The sequence below is a fragment of the Macrobrachium rosenbergii genome, chromosome 15 (genome assembly GCF_040412425.1).
Source record: "Macrobrachium rosenbergii isolate ZJJX-2024 chromosome 15, ASM4041242v1, whole genome shotgun sequence".
Lineage (NCBI taxonomy): Eukaryota > Metazoa > Arthropoda > Malacostraca > Decapoda > Palaemonidae > Macrobrachium > Macrobrachium rosenbergii.
This window is the reverse complement of record NC_089755.1, coordinates 29,010,115-29,028,863: the sequence shown is the minus strand read 5'-3', so window position 1 is coordinate 29,028,863 and position 18,749 is coordinate 29,010,115. Positions and strand designations below refer to the sequence as shown.

Here is an 18,749-nt window from a genome sequence, read left to right as displayed (position 1 = left end):
AGGTACTGCAGTCCTATTTGATGCCAAGCTGAGTTCATCAACTGATTATGATCATTCAATATGGCCATTCAATCCTGGATACTGTAGAGCAATTGCATAAATCCTAGTTATGAAAATTAGATTTAGTTAGCTCCTCTCTGATGTTCACAATTCACAACAAGGGCCTGAGTCAGGGGTACGAGGGCTGAGTGTTTGAAAGGACTATTGTTATGAAGGTATGCCAAGGACAATACTCTAAAGTGAGTGTAATCTCCAACTGCTTGAATTGGACACCTAAAATGAATCGACTTATTACATCTTCTCCAAGTTCAAGGCCTTACTTTTGAAAGATATAAGAAATCTCTTGATTCTGTTAGGAATCTAAGCAAATTTTCTTGAAAGCTAATTTTACAGACGACAGTTTATATTTTAAGAAAACATTATACTACCAAATAAACTCTCTAAAAACTACCAAATAAACTCTCTAAAAACTACCAAATAAACTCTCTAAAAACTACCAAATAACCTCTCTAAAAACTACCAAATAACCTCTCTAAAATCACCATTATTGGTCTCAAAAGCCAAAATTTTATGTATCACAAAGTTTTTAATTTCTAAGACACCTCACCTTCAACATCAGAACAGCATCCTTCATGTAAAGGGTACCCTGAAGCCGACTAATTTCAAATTCACTTCGCAGTCTGCAATAAAAATGTTGTCCCTCAGTATTAATTACGCAAGACCAGATGCATTTCCAATATTTTTTCTAAATATATTTAGGCTCTGGATGCTACTATTGTCCCAAAAAAAACTTTTCCTTTTACATCACCTTTTCACCACTCGAAAGTTTTCAGCCAACCGTATTAAAAATCAGAACTTTTGGTTGTTGACATTTTCTATGAAGCTATGTCAACAATAAAGTGAAAATTATATCTTTAATAATGATAATTTCTCTGAAAAACACCAATGTTTTTAAATGTTTAATGAACTCAGAAATGTGCATTTAAAATCAACCAAATTTCACAAACAAAGAATTTTCCAATTATTTTCGTAACAACTTAGTTATGGTCCACCTCTCTCTTTACACTTTAATAAAAACAAAATTTCTCAGAACATCTAAGGTATTCAAGTAACAATGTAACCTGATTGATAAAAACCCACCGAGCATCAAAAATACTTCACTGGTACTGTATAGGCTTCAAGCTGATTCGGTAAGATTGTCCTGTACCTCAACATTTTCCTGAAAATCATAGTCAAGAAAGACAAAGAATTGAGGCCTGAGGAGGAGAGAGATCCTTCATCTCAGGACAAAAGCTTACTGATAAAGCTCCACTTTGAAAAGCAGATAAGTAGATAAGTACAAGTACCGAAACAAACTAGCTAAAAACTTGTACTGAGAAACCACGCACGGAGAAAGAACAAGTTTTCATTTTGGTTGAGAAATAAAATTTCAATTAAGACAGTGTTTCCAGATGGTGCATTTAAATCTTACATATAAATTATCCTTCCAGAATATCGTTGCTATTCCATGTTTTCAACAGCATTTGCATACTTACCTCCTTCCTATGACTTTGACCAAAATGAAATTTGAATCTGTGAGCTTCCATATCCAACAATTTCACGTCTATTTCACCCATGTGAATATGGTTCATTTGACAATTTTGGGAGCATTTTTACATACCTACTCAATAGTTTTACTTTGTTCACTGTTTAAGCTTATGTGGCTCTATGACTTTCCAGAAAAATTCAGAATTTCAAGCTTGAGAAAATATCCTAAATTCTCCCTCTTCTAGAATAATGATTCACATCTATGTCAAGCTACCTGGATTTCACATTTGGAATCCCTACATGACTACCCCACTGGGGGTTGAATGTCTAACAAGATATAGTGCCCGATAGCTGTTTACGCCCCTATTACATCCCACTTCGAAACAAGCAAATTCCCACATAAATTGCTGATGGTTATTTCAACTTACAAGGTGAACTGTTTCCTATATGATATTGTACTCAATTTTTGTACCAATATTAAATTTTTATTTTGTCCACTGAAATAAAATCTTATTCTTATACTAAAATGCTGTGAAATTAATTGATTCAACATTACTAAAAGATCCTAGTACAACATTTTAGGAATACTGAAGTCATCAATAAAGAAGTTTTGTAGACCACATTCGCCTCTAAAAATCTTGACCAGACTTCCCTGGATCCTTCCATTATAAACTTCTCGCGTGTGAAATACATACACTTCAAGTTTACGCTTATCACATTAACACTTTAATATGCATTTTATGCAGTCCTTATATTTGCTAAATTTTGACCTAACAGTTATACAAATACAATTTATTACAGATTAATTACTCATACGCAACAATCAGGTCCCAAATACTTTTATAAGAACAGCAACAAACTTTGCACAACCAGTATGTAATTTCAGCTGGCTCTGATAAGAAAAAAAAGTACTACATGCTGCGTCAGACTCTACTCTATACGGTCATGGGCATTCTTTAAAAGACCTCACATTTACACTAAATCAGCAAAACAAAACAAAAAAAAAAAAAATCAGCAAAACAGCTCTCATTTCATCAGCGTCTCACCTTTAAAAGCTGTGAATCCAGACAAAAACAGATCACGGCGCTCTGCAATATACTGTGTCAAGTGTAGGACTCCTCACCCTCCAGTTCTGCATACTGACTGTCATTTCCCAAGATAACTTGCCTGAAGAAAGATAATCAGATGCTGATAAAGATGCTTCAGTACATTGTTATAAACTGTAAATGCTATAAAATCCTCTGCAGTTTAAACAAGTCTTACTTGCAAAAGCTAGCTGCACGGTCTAGATCACACATGCTCATAATGAATTTTTACATTCTGGTTTCTGTAATCAAAAGCGGTTTTTATGAGTATCTTGGGTGACAAGAGATTTCTGTGCAAACAATTCTTTTAGATTTATTCAGTCTGTTAGTTTTCATCAACCGATTAAAAACCAAAATTCTACATTTTCCCCAAGTGGTCTCGGTCAGTTATTTTTATGTACAGAAACTCAATCCTTGAAGAAGTTACTTTACTTCAATAATTCTTATACAAGTACAGGCAGTTCCTTCTCTTTGAACAGTCCACAACCAGAATCAAACTATCATTGTATCATTCTCACGATTACCTTCAAAGTCCACATTCGTCTTTGTACCACTCCAGAAATTCTACGTGCATTAAGAATTGTGCTAAACTATAAACACCACCTTTAAATTATTGTTTCTTTTAGTGATACTAAAGTGTTTACTGTTTCCTAATCCTACTTCTCAACTTTCTGAACACAGTCCCCCAAGAATCTATAAGAGTACTTCATATAAACACATCAATACACTTATACTCACGTAGGTTTCGTTGTCTCTTCATCATTTACTTTTCAAGAGACTCATATAGCAAGCTCTGGTCCCTTTGTCAGTTGTCCTTTAGTTGTCAGCTCTTCGTGCCATAATCCTCTTTGATACTGCTGTTGTTTTCTCATCACCTTAACTCCCGAAGCATTTTACTGAATAGCCTGGGAAGCCATGTCCTCAAAAGACTTTTTTCTAATATCTTTTCTGCAACATGGATGGATTGCAATATATATATATATATATATATATATATATATATATATATATATATATATATATATATATATATAATATATATATATATATATATATATATATATAATATATATATATATATATATATATATATATATATATATATATATATATATATATAACATATAACATATAACATATAACATATAACATATAACATATAACATATATATAATATATAATATATATATATAATATATATATAATATATAATATATAATATATAATATATAATATATAATATATATATATATATAATATATATATATAATATATATATATATATATATACATATATAATAATATATGATATATATATATTAATATATAATATATAATATATAATAATATATAATATATAATATATATAATATATATAATATATATATATATATATATATATATATATATATATATATATATATATATTCCAGTGTTTTCGTCTCTCGAAATTTTTGTTTCTCAATTAAGAATGATGAAAAGACCATGCTCTCATTTAAAAGTGTTTTCGATGATCAGCTGTATTTCATATACTTTTCTGAAGAGAGACCAGGCTTTTTATCTCGCCAGAAGCACCTGCAATGTCTTTACCAGTGGTGGAAACTCAGTGATGTCAACTCTTTTCCTCTTTCTGTAAACTAAACACAAACTTAATGAGATCGTCATGTAACTGACCTTTAAGCTACAGGTTCTTGTTTTGTATTAATTTTTTTTTCATCAACCGTACCTGTGGTTCTGGTTCCTGTTCCCTCACAGCTCCACAAACTCACCAGCAGGCACACAAACTATCCTTCTGGGACATATGCAGAAAAAATCTAAGCACACTTCCCGTCATGTATTTCGGTACAGTTCGCGGTGAGCTAAGCGTGATTTAGGAGACAACTGGCAACTCCACGAAGTAGCGACAAACGCCCGGGTGTAGAGCAAACACGAAGGTGATGGAACGCTGCCGGTGGAACTCAAGTCGCTAAACAATCAAAGAACTTTTGTCAAATGAGAGCAACGATAATTAAAGAACCGTTTCCGCTCATAACGCACAATTCACTAAAATTTGAAACACCATATTCTCATAACTATAGTAGTAAAACCCCTTCTATAGTGATGTCTATACTTTTTTCCCTCTCTCTCTCTCTCTCTCTGCAAAACGTTATTGAAATAAGTGTATTCCTTTCTTCCTTTACTCGGTTGACCCCTTTCGGCAAGTCATTCCTTTGATAGTTCTTGTTACTACTGAATCAGTTTCTTTGGGTATGCCATCGTCATAATATCGGTGTCATACTGATATTAAATTGAGAGAAGTAATTCATGCGATGATAAGACAATACATTGATGATAAAATACCGTTTCCGATTATCTAATCCCTGCCTTCACCACGACACTAACAAATCACTGGCGTCATTTGTTTATGTTTGTGACTGTCAAAAGCTTTGGAGTGTGAACTGTAAATCACCTGAAGCAGCCATTACGTAATTGTGACTAACATAGTTTAGCGTTACTGTCATTACATATTACTTTGAGGAATACAGTTTCACACCGGTTATTTTTAACATTTTCATTTTAATTAACTCCTCCATTAAAAGTTTTCTTATAGAGCTCAAGTATTAAATGAATAAATTTACTTAATTCGCCCTTGACACATTTCACTGCCTTTCTTATATACTCGTAGATAAGATCTTTTTTGGGGTCATCCTCCTCTTACCAGTATGTCGCTAGCCACACCTCAGTTTCCCTTAAAATTTTATTTCAAACTTAACTACGCGCAGTTTTTGTTTTATTATCCCCACCGCACCGTTCATTTCCAAGTTATTTTAAGAATCTGGCTCTTTCCACTTCCTACAGTAAATCAAAGTTTTTACACATTTTTCTATTTCTAAGGCTTGTCAATATCCCTATTAATTTCCCCTTCAATTTATCTTTTCTTTCTTCATAATTCCTGTCGATATTTCTATACATATCTTTTCATAATGCGCAGCGCAGCAATTTCCCTCTGAAGCTTAAAGCTGGTCTTCTAATGTTACTTTTATAGTTTTTTTATGTTGCGGGGTAATATCTGTTTTTCTTGATACTCTGTTGTGCTTGAGAAAGGCAGTATTATTTTCATTCTGCCATAAGGCCCGGTAAAGAGTATATTGTGGTTACTCAAAACCATGCATAAAAAAAATTCACATTTTCCAGTTCCTCCAACTCCTAACCCTTACTGTAGCTCCAAGTTTCAGTATCTGCCGGTAAAGTGAGTGCCACAATTACCGTGTTTTATTTTTTTTTTTAAGGCGAACCACCATACTCTCTGAAATTTTTCCTGTAAGAGCCTCTTATGGTTATTTGTACTTCTTGATTTCCACTGGGACTTTATTTCTGATTTGATTCTCTCCTCTTTTTCCTTAATATACTTACCGCCGATTTGTATGATCTTTTGTCAAATGAAAATTTTACTTACATCTGATCTCTAAGTTCTTTTCTTCGAGATACTCTCAAATTCTCTTTGTCAGCGACGTCACCTTAGCACATTCGATATAAATCTTTGAAGATTTTATCAGCAGCATTTGTCTCTCTTGTTCTTGTTTTTCCATCTTGCAGTTCTTGTGATGGAAAAGTCCTTGAGTGACAGCCTCACAGCGACGGCAGTAGGGAACCTACAAACACAAACAAAATCTACATGTAGAAAGCAATCTTACTTGAATATACGAAATGGCCTAAAACTAATCTGAATGAACCGAAAACAACTCATCTGCATACCTCCTGGCCGTAAACAGTACAGCTTTGAAAATAAGCGACTATTTAAATGCGATAAAAAAACTTGGTACCAAGTATTTCGTCAGTCAAGGCTTAGTTAAATCTGATCCTATCCTAGTTTGATCATAACCTAATCTGATCCTATCGCTAACAGGGGGATTAAACAGACAGTATTTGGAGACTTGATCTTCTCGAGAAATGAAAGCGCAAAACCAAGAACCTTCCCTTTCCAGAATATCCAGGAACATCATTAAGCACTGTACTGCTTTTAGTTAAAAGCTACCCTGACCAAACTGATTTACACCTGTTTTATTCTGAAAAGCACTGAGTAGGCTATGCGTGCTGCCTATAGAGGAAGGGGCAAGCCTGCCGTAAGTAAAGTACTTAAGTAAAAAAAAAACAAAAAGTATAGAATTCAATAGTAAGGGAAGCTAAATTCAGGGAGAAGTGTCATACTGAGCACAGCTAAAATACCACAGGAGTGAGAGTTCATGGGCTGAACACAGGTAGCCTTCAGAAATCATGTGGTGTCAAGAGGAACTCAAATGATGTGTTGTAGTCTTAAACAAGAAGCTGGCAAGTCTTATTTGTGATACCAGAAAAACTTCAAAAACACTCCCTACAAACAGTAGGGAATTGACGTGTACTGCCTAATACATGCTCAAGTACCAGATATCCAATAAGTGAGTTGAGCTTTATATAGGTTTTCATGAGCAACCTCAGGTCTTGGTAATGACCGCCTGATTAACTCAAGTCTGTCGCTCCTTATTTTTGGAGGCTTGAGAGATGAAAAAAAAAAATAAAAATTTTAAACACGTCTCTTAAAATGCACTAAAAAATAAACTATATTTTTTGTGAGACACCAGGTTTTTCTTACAGTTAATCATGTCTACAAAAATAAAAGCATGGGTGCAAAACATGGAAGGAAATGCTATAAAGAAATATATTTTTTACTCCTGTAGTACTTCCTTCCATGTTTGGCGCCCACGCTTTTATTTTTGTAGACATGATTATATCATTGTAAGAAAATCCTGGTGTGCCTCAAAAAATTATTTTTTCATTTTAATGCATTTTAATAAAAGCTAGTTTTAAAATTTAATTTTTTTTTATTTTATACTTTTTAGTTCTGACAGCAATCCTAGTCGATTTGTGACTGTAACTAAAAAAAATTGAACGTGATATCCTGTCGACCAAAAGGGAGTTTGAAAAATCCGTCGAGTTGTTAACTTAGTCTACCGAGTCAAAGAAGGTATGAAAAATCCGAAGATTTTCATACAAATCCTGAGATACTGGGAGAGGTCGTTAGAGGTCACTGCTGACCTACTGATCATGTAAGGTTGTATTGTCACCGGGACTGAGTAAACATGCAAAATTGCAAGTCCATCAGACGAAGGGAACAGGTCGAAAATTGACTTACAGGATATGACCCAAACAGATGGACTGACGCAGAAGTCAAGTTAAATAAAAGGATGTAAAAATCTCTATGGAATTTATCATAAGTAAACCAAGAAACGATATGATCTGAAAACAAGCAGAATATTCCTGTGAAAGGGACTTGAAAAAAGACCAGTAAAGAAACACTGTAGTTGTGCTTAAGGGACAGAGTCTTCAATATCTTTATATTACCTGGATACTCGAGATGATTTTCAGCCACTTCAATGAGCAGATACAAGCCTTTACCTGAAGTCCAAAACAATATGTACCTGGAGAGTTACGAAGTTCAGAAATTGGCAAAACGCTAAAATAAAATATGTACTGTCCACCAGCGTTATACTTCTTTGGCAGTTTGTTATGCTTAACTTGGTTTACATTACTGTTACTCGAAGTATGCATGCCTTCAATAGCTCCCGTCATGATTATTCATTCTTGTACATAGTTATCTCGGTCAGAAATAAAATGAGTAGCAGAGTAAACCATTTTACCTAGTAGCAGGAAAGTAGAGAGACTAGAGGAATTTTTAATCACTTAACTAAGTTATCATTCACTTAAGTGTAGTTTCATATTAGGTAATGTTTCAATAAACAAAGACCATCAACATTCATGACCAGTTCAATCAACCAGCAAAGGCGAAAGGTGAAGTTAAGCTACTCGCGTAACATCGATAAGAACCTGAATCATGTACTACAACCCCCTTGATGTCAGGTCTTTGGAATCTGATGACTAACCTCTCGCAAAATGCTGCATATTTCAGGAAAACAGCCTTCTTTTCTTGCAGTAAGGAACAGCAGGGGACAAAATTTTCATGGTGGCCTAAGCCAAAACTGCTCATAGTGGAGGATAACAATCTAAGTAAAGGCCTATCTAAACCAGTGTTTCATAGCCGAAGCACATCTGCGAAACCAAGGTTATCAAACTGATAAACAGGAAATGAGTTTCTTAAGCCTTTACCTAGAGGGCTAGAAATATTCTTATCTGCAAGGATTCTTTTGTTTTTTTATAGTGAAGTTATCCACCAACTGAAAAGCACTTCATAATAACTAACTGAACTCAAGTATGATTTGATTTTTTACCTTGTTAAACATTTTAACTGTTCATCACATCCAACAGCATACATAGTGATTACCCCTAGGATACTAAAAGTTAAGGCCTTTTCGGGCAATTTTTGTTGGACTACCACCTACCCTTAACGAGTTACGTTGAGTGCGAACGATTGTAACTTTGATCGTGAATTGTGCGTTAGTCCAGCCATACTTGAAAACATTTCTTTTAAAACACTAAAGTAAAAGAAACTAAAAGGTCACAGTAATCATCATCTCAAAGAATATTGACCACGAGATTAGGAACTTTTAAATATCTTTCAGTATACAAACTCATTGATGTCATGACATGAAAGTCGTAGCCACTAAGCAAATAGATACTACAGCGGTAATTATGTCGTTTTTAGCAGGTTTCATCACTTGGTACCTATTAAGCCTATTGTTTTACACATTCTATTCTGATAAAACTAACTAGTAACCATTTTATGACCCAACAGTTTCCGCTAACAGCTGAATAAACAACTATTTTAGCTGAGGTCTGATTACATTTCAAGCAACCAAAACAGGATATTATGCTTTCGACTAATACTTTTGGTAAGTGCACCTTTAATGAATTTATCTTTTCCGAAATACGACTTTTTACTCATATGTCGAGGAATTATGAATTTGCCCTCTTGGTATTTTCTGCAATAATTACTTGCGCTAGAGATATGAGCTTCAGTGGAACAAATACGGCACAGCAGGCTTTAATGAAATGTACCTGATAAGTTTACATCTAGAAACAACCGGTAAGTAAATGTGTACAAGATATCTTGCACATTTACAGTAACGGAAGCCTAAAAAATAATGCACTACTTTCTAACATAGAAATGCACCTGCGTCTATTAAGAAATTTGTAATAATTCTATAAATAAATTTCTGATGCACTATCAACCAACAAAGACATTGATACTGGTCTAATGAGTAATTACAATTTATGTTTAGCCTAATTACATGACTTGAAAACTGTCAAGTCACTACTAATTAGCTCCTATAAGTACAAATATCCAGCACAGAAACTAATATAAGAACCTGATAATCACTTTTGACCAGACACTTATAAATTCATTAGCAATTAACAACCAAGCAGTAATATATTTCTCTATACAAGATGAGCAAAGAAAACTAAATCATTTAGATACAAAAACTTACAGTAGTTTCAGTTAAAACTGTAAAACATTTTTGAACCTTAATATTAGGTTAAAACCATGAAACCACCTTAACAGTTAATGCTGAACTTTCCTCATACACAAGAACATTAAATTTAGGATCAAAAGTTCCCGTCCTGATGGTTCACAATGCAACGGCAAATATACATCGACTTAAGCACTGTTTTCAATAACAGCAACGTTCAGTATGACATTAAATTCCCTCTTCATCGAAAAATGAAGCAAATCAAACTGTATACCTAATTTCGACACCATTATCTCCATTCAAACGTGAAAGCAACAACAGTGCTTTGTTGATTCTGCTTCTAGTTTATTTACCTAAACTGAATGTAAAAGATTCAAGCACTTAGTCGAAAATTTCTGTCAAATGAAAATTCCGCGTGCACAATCGCCAGCTACCCTTTACCGTGAATTTCACGACCAGTCCTTAGACTGGAATATTTTGGTTAATGAAATTTAAACCATCAAGCCTAGTGGGAGGGCACTTTAAGCCATTCAGCAATTAGGACCGTGGGAAGAGGTAGTTATAACAGAGCTGGAGTTGTTGGACAACAAAATAAAGAGATCCAGAAAATAAAGGAGATGGAGTACAAGAAGTGCTAAAACAGAGGTTGGACAGCAAGTGTGAAGTTGTTGGAAAAAAAAAGTGGGTGCAACAAAATAAAGAGATCCAACGAAAATAAAACACTTCATCTCGCGAGATGGATAAGTAAACAAGAATCTAAATGTGACGAAATAGAACGAGATAAAACACCGTCCAAGCGGATGTTTACTGGTTCCCTTTCCCAGTATTTACGTCCACCAATGACTAATAACTGTTTGCAGACAGATACCTGTCCTCTCTGTTACCAAGAAGTTTACACTCCTTCCCAGTAGCAGAGAACCATTAAAAATAATGAAACTTCTATTCATTTTTGTAAACAGTTTCTACTATGCCACGAATACAGAAGCTATACAGAAGCTATACAAAGCCTCAATTTTAAAACATTAAATTCCAATGCTTGTCAGGCTGTAAAAAGCCGTATAAATAGGTAGCATAGGCTAATCCAGAATTCTCGGATTCTGCGTTACTGGGAGCGATGCAACAGAAAAAAATTACTTGTTCTGTCTTTCGCAGTGGAAAATTTTTATGAAAAGCAAAGTCAAGCGTCCGATCGAGACGGCCTTATCACCTAAGCAGTTTAATCTGGCGGCACGTCCTATAAAAAAAAAGCCAGTTCTCAGCAAACAGCAAGCTCAGCAACAGATTAAACAGAGCCTACAGATAACAGTTATAGAGTAAATTCTAGTTAAGTGGGAACACCTTTTAGTTGGGTATACCCGTCTGCCCGCCTTATCAGACTTGCACGTAACAGGTTAGCAAAATCAAGTTTATTTTCTTACGTTCACTGAGTACAGTTGAAAGGCACTGAGATAACCACATTTACAATACTGAATTTATACAACGTCGTCTTACACCCCGTTCCAAAACCTGGTCAAGACATTTTTCACACTAAATAGAAAAACATGCGTTATGTTTAGTTCCAATGTCTATGGTATTTACCATTATTGCATGTTTTATAACCCCAAGGGGTTGGTCAAACAATGTCATTTTGGCTAAACGTGCTTACGGCCGAAACGACGCGATTCAAAAGACATTTTTTCCAAATATAAATACACAATGAATAACCTTTGCTGACACAATGTCTTCATAAGATATTATAAATACACAAGAATAACTTTTCGTTTTCAAGATATACATATCGTTTTCACAAAAACTCTAACAAAGTTATATATCAAAAACTGTTTCTCGGTCACTATTAGTCGTCCCTTCATAGTCAAATAACACTAACACTAGTTAAAGAAAATTGATGACCACACTTAACCTAAAATATCCTCATGAATATTCCATCAAAATCATTAGCGGCACAAATTACGAATTTTAGTCACCAACTATAATTTCAAAGCTGTTTTCGTTTGGTTAACGAAAAGTTTTGATATTTGTCACCACCTGGCACAAACAACCGTGTGAATTTTTATCTGTGCAATATAATTGACATATGTAATTGGTAGATTACACCAAAAGATACTGCCAGGGGTAGTAGAACGCCTAACACTGTGAATAGGGAATCAAACAGGAATAAACGGCAAATAAATACCTTTGCTGCCCACTAATACCAAAGACGTGAATCACGGGGAAAATAAAATCAAATTAGTCATTGACAATGTCCGTCTTACTCATCCCGAGCAAAACTGTGGGCTACCAAGCACCTGCCCGACTGACCGAGAAACAGTTAAGGAGTCACCGACGGGTGTCACTTCCTGAACGTATTACGTCACTACAAACAGGGTGGTGAACTATGATACAAGTTATTACTGTCAGACGAGATTTTTCTTTTCTAATACTTAAGTCTTCTAGAATACATCTGGCTAAAACTGAGCTTCCATAGGTCTAAGTATAGATGAAAAATCAAGAAAATTTCCAAACTTTCGAGGAAACTTAGAAATAAATAAATAAATGTTTCCTCATACCGTGCTGTGCGTAACACAGCCAACGATGTGGTCAACGTAAGACCAACTACAGATAGTTTCAAGTTACCTGACCAAAATTCTGCTTCGAATGGTGGATTTAGAGCCTTCAGATTTGCAGCCCCAAGACTACACAGTTAACGCGCCCTTGATATTAAAGGAAATGACAATACTGAGTCGTCCTGGGAAAACCTACGACTAATGTATTTTCCGAGTATCATGAAAGTTTGGAATTGACAGTTAAGGCGGAGTACCCTACATTATTCTTTGAAAATGTCTTTGGTAACGTACGAGTAAGTCAAATTTGTCGGTCTTACAGAGCGTCTTCGGTGAAATAAAAACTAAAAGAGAGGCCTACTGAATGAGTGTGAGGTCTACAAACGTACACTGCAGTGTATCAAAATGAAGGTGCAGTCACTTGTGATAAATCTGGGTGGTCTGGTGCATAAGGCTTTTATTCTATCTCTTTCATGAGAGAGAGAGAGAGAGAGAGAGAGAGAGAGAGAGAGAGAGAGAGAGAGCAACTTTAATGCATAAACCTGTTTAGATAAAAATCGGATTATCTTTGTTACAAACGCGAATCCTAAGAAAATCTCCCACTAACTGGTGGGTGTGGCTGTTGTTTGCGATTGTTGAACTGTAAGTGGCAGGAGAGCAAAATATCTAAAGTAAAATTTTCACTGTCTTCCATTTGTCAAAAATCTACGACGACAAAATGAGCGTGCGTATCATGTAATGACAAAATTGCTAGACCCACCTCAGTATAGGGAAATATTATCTAGTATCAAAACAATATATACGTAATGTTTAACCACCTTCATATTAATTCCTGTTAAAAAAATACATTTCAACCCAGGAAGAAATCTGAATTTTCAAGATACTGCGGGTTATATCCATGCTAGTTAAGCGCGTAGTAAGGACTACCTAACAAGACAAGATTCTATTATAACAAACAAAAAATCCAGTCAATTTGGTCATTTGACTTTAATTTGGTAGGTGGCTGGAAGGGTGGATTCCAGGAACACTCTCGATCGTTGATGGTAAGCGTGACATTGGGTCTGTTCCTTGCTGTGTTGAATGGCCATAAATTCAAAGTCAGCAACAACCAAATATCTATCGATAAAAATTTGCAGCAGACTTTGTAAGTTTAAATAAGGCCAAATTTGCAGTAGACTTTAGCAGTCTCAATAAGCCCAAATTTGCAGCAGGCTTTGGCAGTCACAATAAGTCAAAAATTCGCAGCAGACTTTGGCAGTCTCGATAAGCCCAAATTTGCAGTAGACTTTGACAGTCTCAATAAGCCCAAGTTTGCAGCAGACTTTGGAAGCCTCGATAAGCCCAAATTTGCAGCAGACTTTGGAAACCTCAATAAGCCCATATTGCAGTAGACTTTAGCAGTCTCAATAAGCCCAAATTTGCAGCAGGTTGGCAGTCACAATAAGTCAAAATTCGCAGCAGACTTTGGCAGTCTCAATAAGCCCAAATTTGCAGTAGACTTTGACAGTCTCAATAAGCCCAAGTTTGCAGCAGACTTTGGAAGCTTCGATAAGCCCAAATTTGCAGCAGACTTTGGAAGCCTCGATAAGTCCAAATTTGCATCAGACTTTGGAAGCCTCGATAAGCCCATATTTGCAGTAGACTTTAGCAGTCTCAATAAGCCCAAATTTGCAGCAAACTTTGGCAGTCATAATAAGTCAAAATTCGCAGCAGTCTTTGGCGTCACAATAAACCCAAATTTGCAGCAGACAATGAGTCTCAATAAGCCCAAGTTTGCAGCAGACTTTGGAAGCCTCGATAAGCCCAAATTTGCAGCAGACTTTGGAAGCCTCGATAAGCCCATATTTGAAGTAGACTTTGGCAGTCTCAATAAGCCCAAATTTGCAGCAGACTTTGGAAGCCTCGATAAGACAAAATTTGCAGCAGACTTAGGGAGCCTCGGTAAGCCAAAATTTGCAGCAGACTTTGGCAGTCTCAATAAGCCCAGATCTCCAGCAGACTTTGGCAGTCTCAATAAGCCCAGATCTCCAGCAGACTTTGGCAGTCCCAATAAGCCCAAGTTTGCAGCAGACTTTGGATGCTTCGATAAGCCCAAATTTGCAGCAGACTTTGGCAGTCTCAATAAGCCCAAATCTGCAGCAGATTTTGGCGGTCTCAATAAGCCCAAGCTTGCGGCAGACTTTGGCAGTCTCAATAAGCTCAGAAATCTCAAATAGGCGAATGTATAAGAAGTCGCGTCAAGGATTTGATCAAAATTTACAAGTAAATACTACATAATTTAATCTTTTACAACAAAATTTTAAAACTTAAGCTACTACGTCATCAATATTTTCCACACACACTAAGAAGTGAGACAAATATACATAAGCGCGCATGAAAGTTCAACACGGTCGGTCTTTTCGAACTCGCCACCCACCCCCCTCTCTCTCTCTCTCTCTCTCCCTTCTCTCGTCCCTAGTTCATGGAAATAAGAGACTTCATGAGGCCAAGCTACGGCCATTACTGGAGTATCTGTTACAAAGGGGGCAGCCCAAAGTATCCTTGTACCGCAAGTCCTAGACACAGTGAATATCAATAAAGAAGCACTAAGGAGGGTTGGAAATTTTGGAATATTATAATAACTGGGGAGCAGAGAATATCCCCACACAAAATTTTAACCAGTAAGTTGTAATGTGGGGGATGAATTAAATTTCTGTGTTCCTATGTCCCCATAAAGAGAGTTCCCGATTAGGAGTCATAATTTAGAAATCATATTGGCTTGCGTCTTGATCAAGAATATCTGAAGTTGAATTGGTCTTACATAGCATGACTAATATTTCACATACATCAAACTACCATGTAACAAATTAATATATAGCACCATAACGGATTCTCAATTATCAAATACATCTACCTCAACTGTAGTGCTGAGTTGCTTACTTTTTCGCATCCTTGTTTGTAACAGATTCTTACCGTGCCCGACATTCATAACGAAACGGATTATTAACAATTTGAGGAATTAAATTCTTACATTTATTATCTATTCTCGTGACATTTCTCAGAGAGAGAGAGAGAGAGAGAGAGAGAGAGAGAGAGAGAGAGAGAGAGAGAGAGAGAGAGAGAGAGAGAGAGCACTTATGAAATCAAAATGCGCACAAAGGGTCGTAAGAATGCAAAATCGTCGGATTCCTATTTAATAAGGTTTCGGAGAATATGTACAAAGGAAAAATCAATTGTATACAAGGCACATACTGAGCTGGTAAATGTTGATCCCTAACAAGACCCGCCTCACTGCCAAAATGCCACTACTTCCACATGTCAAACAAGATTTCTGTGACCCACAAGGCTGACAGTATGACATTAACACTAGAAATTGGGCCGCGAACAGTCATCTCCCAGACCTGCCACCCGCTTGCATCACTATTTGCTTGGGACTGCATACTGTTCATGGACCCTTTAATTTAATTTCATAAAAAAAATTATTTACCAGCTAAATACTTCAGTCCTAAAACAAAACCGTTTTCGTATATTTATCACTAGGAATCTCATTTAAGATGCCTATACTGATTAATCTTTAAAAAAAAGGGTGTCTGAAACCTTCTCAGGAACTAGGCTCTGACAATCAAGAAAACTACATCCCATGTCAAATCTGAAAAGCTTTTCTGTCGCCTTCTCTCACTGGCTGAAGCTCTTGAGCGGGAGAGCTTTGAAAGTCATTTCCAATTGGCCGAAAGCATATTTCTGAGCTTAGTTCTCAATGTATGGAGGGCCTTCGAAGGCGAACAATGACTGATGTCTTCAGGAATCAAGTTCTAGGGATCATTGTCAACTTCGGAATACATGAATATTCTATAACAATAGATGAACGAACGGGACTGAAATCAATAAATACATCACCATGGTAAAGAGGATGTAGTAACAGTAAGAACGGTGAAAAAGTCAAACCTACGGGCATACCATACAGGTGTACAGTCAACTTGCTACAAAAAGTGACAAACCTTTTCGATCTTAGTTTTGGTGGCAACCGCGACCCCGGGTCCCTTTAATCTTAAGTCATTTTGTGTGTGGTTTTGGCCATCATTAGAAGCGTTTGCCCATCAACTGAAATGTACTTTCGTGCAGCATTTTCGATAGATTGTAGTTGTTTTTGGTGATCATTAAGATCAATTATACATAACAGCTCCAAATTAAAGTTTAGCAGGTAAAACGCTTTTTTAGTTTCCTGTAAAAGAAAACTATTAAGATGGCTATTTGTCTGTCAGTCCGCACTTTTTCTGTCCGCCCTCAGAGGCTAGAGGGCTGCAAATTGGTATGTTGATCGTCCACCCTCCAGTCATCAAACATACCAAATTGCGGCCCCAGTTTATTAACCATAAATCAATCAGTCAATCCTAATGTCCAGCGGCTTAAGTGTATGAACATACCGAATATTCACGAGTATTGTCTCACAACGCAGGTGGTCTGATTTAAATATTACGTCCAATTGGGGTCGTCCAAGAAGTACTTAACAAGCTTTCTAACCGCGTGACGCTATGCATGACACGTAAACCATGGTCAGAACCACAGTCCCCCCCAACCCCCAACCTTCGTCGATTACTCAACACCCAAGAAAACTCGCCACCAGTTTTCCACACGAGATGAAATATTTTTAACGTCTTCGGACAACCTTAGCACAGGTGGTTCGATAGCTTATTCTAGATCGTATTTTTTAGCATTCTTCGGTTATTCTGATGAACAAACGAGCCATATTCATGGAACGTCATTGTAACTATTAATGCCTTTAAATAGTTCCTACGCCGATACAAGCAGGATATTTACTTTTTGTCTGTAGCACACCAAAATTTTTGTTCATTAATCTAAAAAATTCCCCTTTCATAGACATACGAAATATGAGGGTACGTAACACTTGCCATCATAACACCTGTAACACTATTTGACGCCCACACTAGGGCTGTCGTAGCCTTTTAATCCTTCCGTTTATATTTACACCTGATTTCTGGTTTAAAAAAGGAAATTAGGGAGAAATTTGTGAAAGTTCCACTTCAGTCGATCAGAATGGGTACATTGGTAAAATAAAAAAAAAGTTGCAGCATTGAAATACAACTAATTGTTCAAAACGAGAGAGAGAGAGAGAGAGAGAGAGAGAGAGAGAGAGAGAGAGAGAGAGAGAGAGAGAGAGAGAGAGAGAGAGAATTTTGTTGTTCTGTTCAATGCACTATGACACAAACCCGAAGTTTTTTTAGTTGCGTAATTCGCGTAGTCAGTTTAATACTAGGAAGGGGAAGGAAATTTCATTAATTTACTCTGCACAAGATAGACCTTATAAGTGCAAACTCGCGTTGTGTTGGGTGTAACATGGCGTTTAAACATGTTTATAAAGGGAGAAAGTGGTAGGCCCACACTGACCAAATTATTGTCGAAATATTCCATGTCAATGATTTGATGAACAAGATTCCAGTAACCCTAACATAGTCTCCCAACGCTCATCTGTTAATTCCTAGTCACATACTGAACCTGTTAGAGGCATAATTGATGCAATGAAATGCCCTTTATCTTATACATTTACGGCTTCCTGTCCTGATAGAAACGTTAACCTGGTCTTTTCATCAAAGTTTTATCCTTGATAATTATACTTCACCTACTAAACTACTCTGAGACCCCTAAATTAACACTCTCATTACTGTTTCACTAGGAGTATTACGTTAACAAATAGCGATAACTAAACTAAAGGAACATTAGCCTGGTAAATAAAAAAAAAAAAATTTATTCAATATCAATCAAAACTAAGATAACAAACACGCATATTTACTTACAACCGCACTGGTGCGAAAAATCGAAATGTTTCAGCTGTGTTGCCGTCCAGTTTTCTCTGCTGCTGTCTAAGAACTGATCAAAAGGAGCCTTGACGAAAATTTTCACTTGGCCAATCAGAGTCTACCACCATGTTCAACGTGGAGAGCTTTCCTAACACCTTTTCTCATTGGCTGAAGCTCCTGTGCTTTGGCCGAAAGGCTTTGAAAGACATCCTTTGATTGGTTGGAAGGCATTCCAACGAGAAATTGCCTGGTGAGACCAGAGCAGATTTTCAGGGACATCTTACTAAGAATCGACGTCACCTTTAATTTCACATATGTAAATTGTTTATGGCAAAAAAAATAATAATAATAATTATAATGAACGAATGCACAGAATAAATTAATGAATACATCACCCAGGCAATAGGAAGTGATAGAGTC

The 18,749-nt window shown here is 36.2% G+C and overlaps 1 long non-coding RNA gene across 1 annotated transcript; it reads right to left on the bottom strand.

Moving 5' to 3' along the window:
• Positions 1-1,147: 1,147 nt before the first annotated feature.
• On the bottom strand, positions 1,148-18,449 carry LOC136846394 (uncharacterized). Its single transcript, XR_010855366.1, has 3 exons — positions 18,327-18,449; positions 6,049-6,244; positions 1,148-2,694 (listed from the first exon to the last, which is right to left on the bottom strand). It is a non-coding gene; the product is annotated as an uncharacterized lncRNA (long non-coding RNA).
• Between the last annotated feature and the right edge of the window lie 300 nt (positions 18,450-18,749).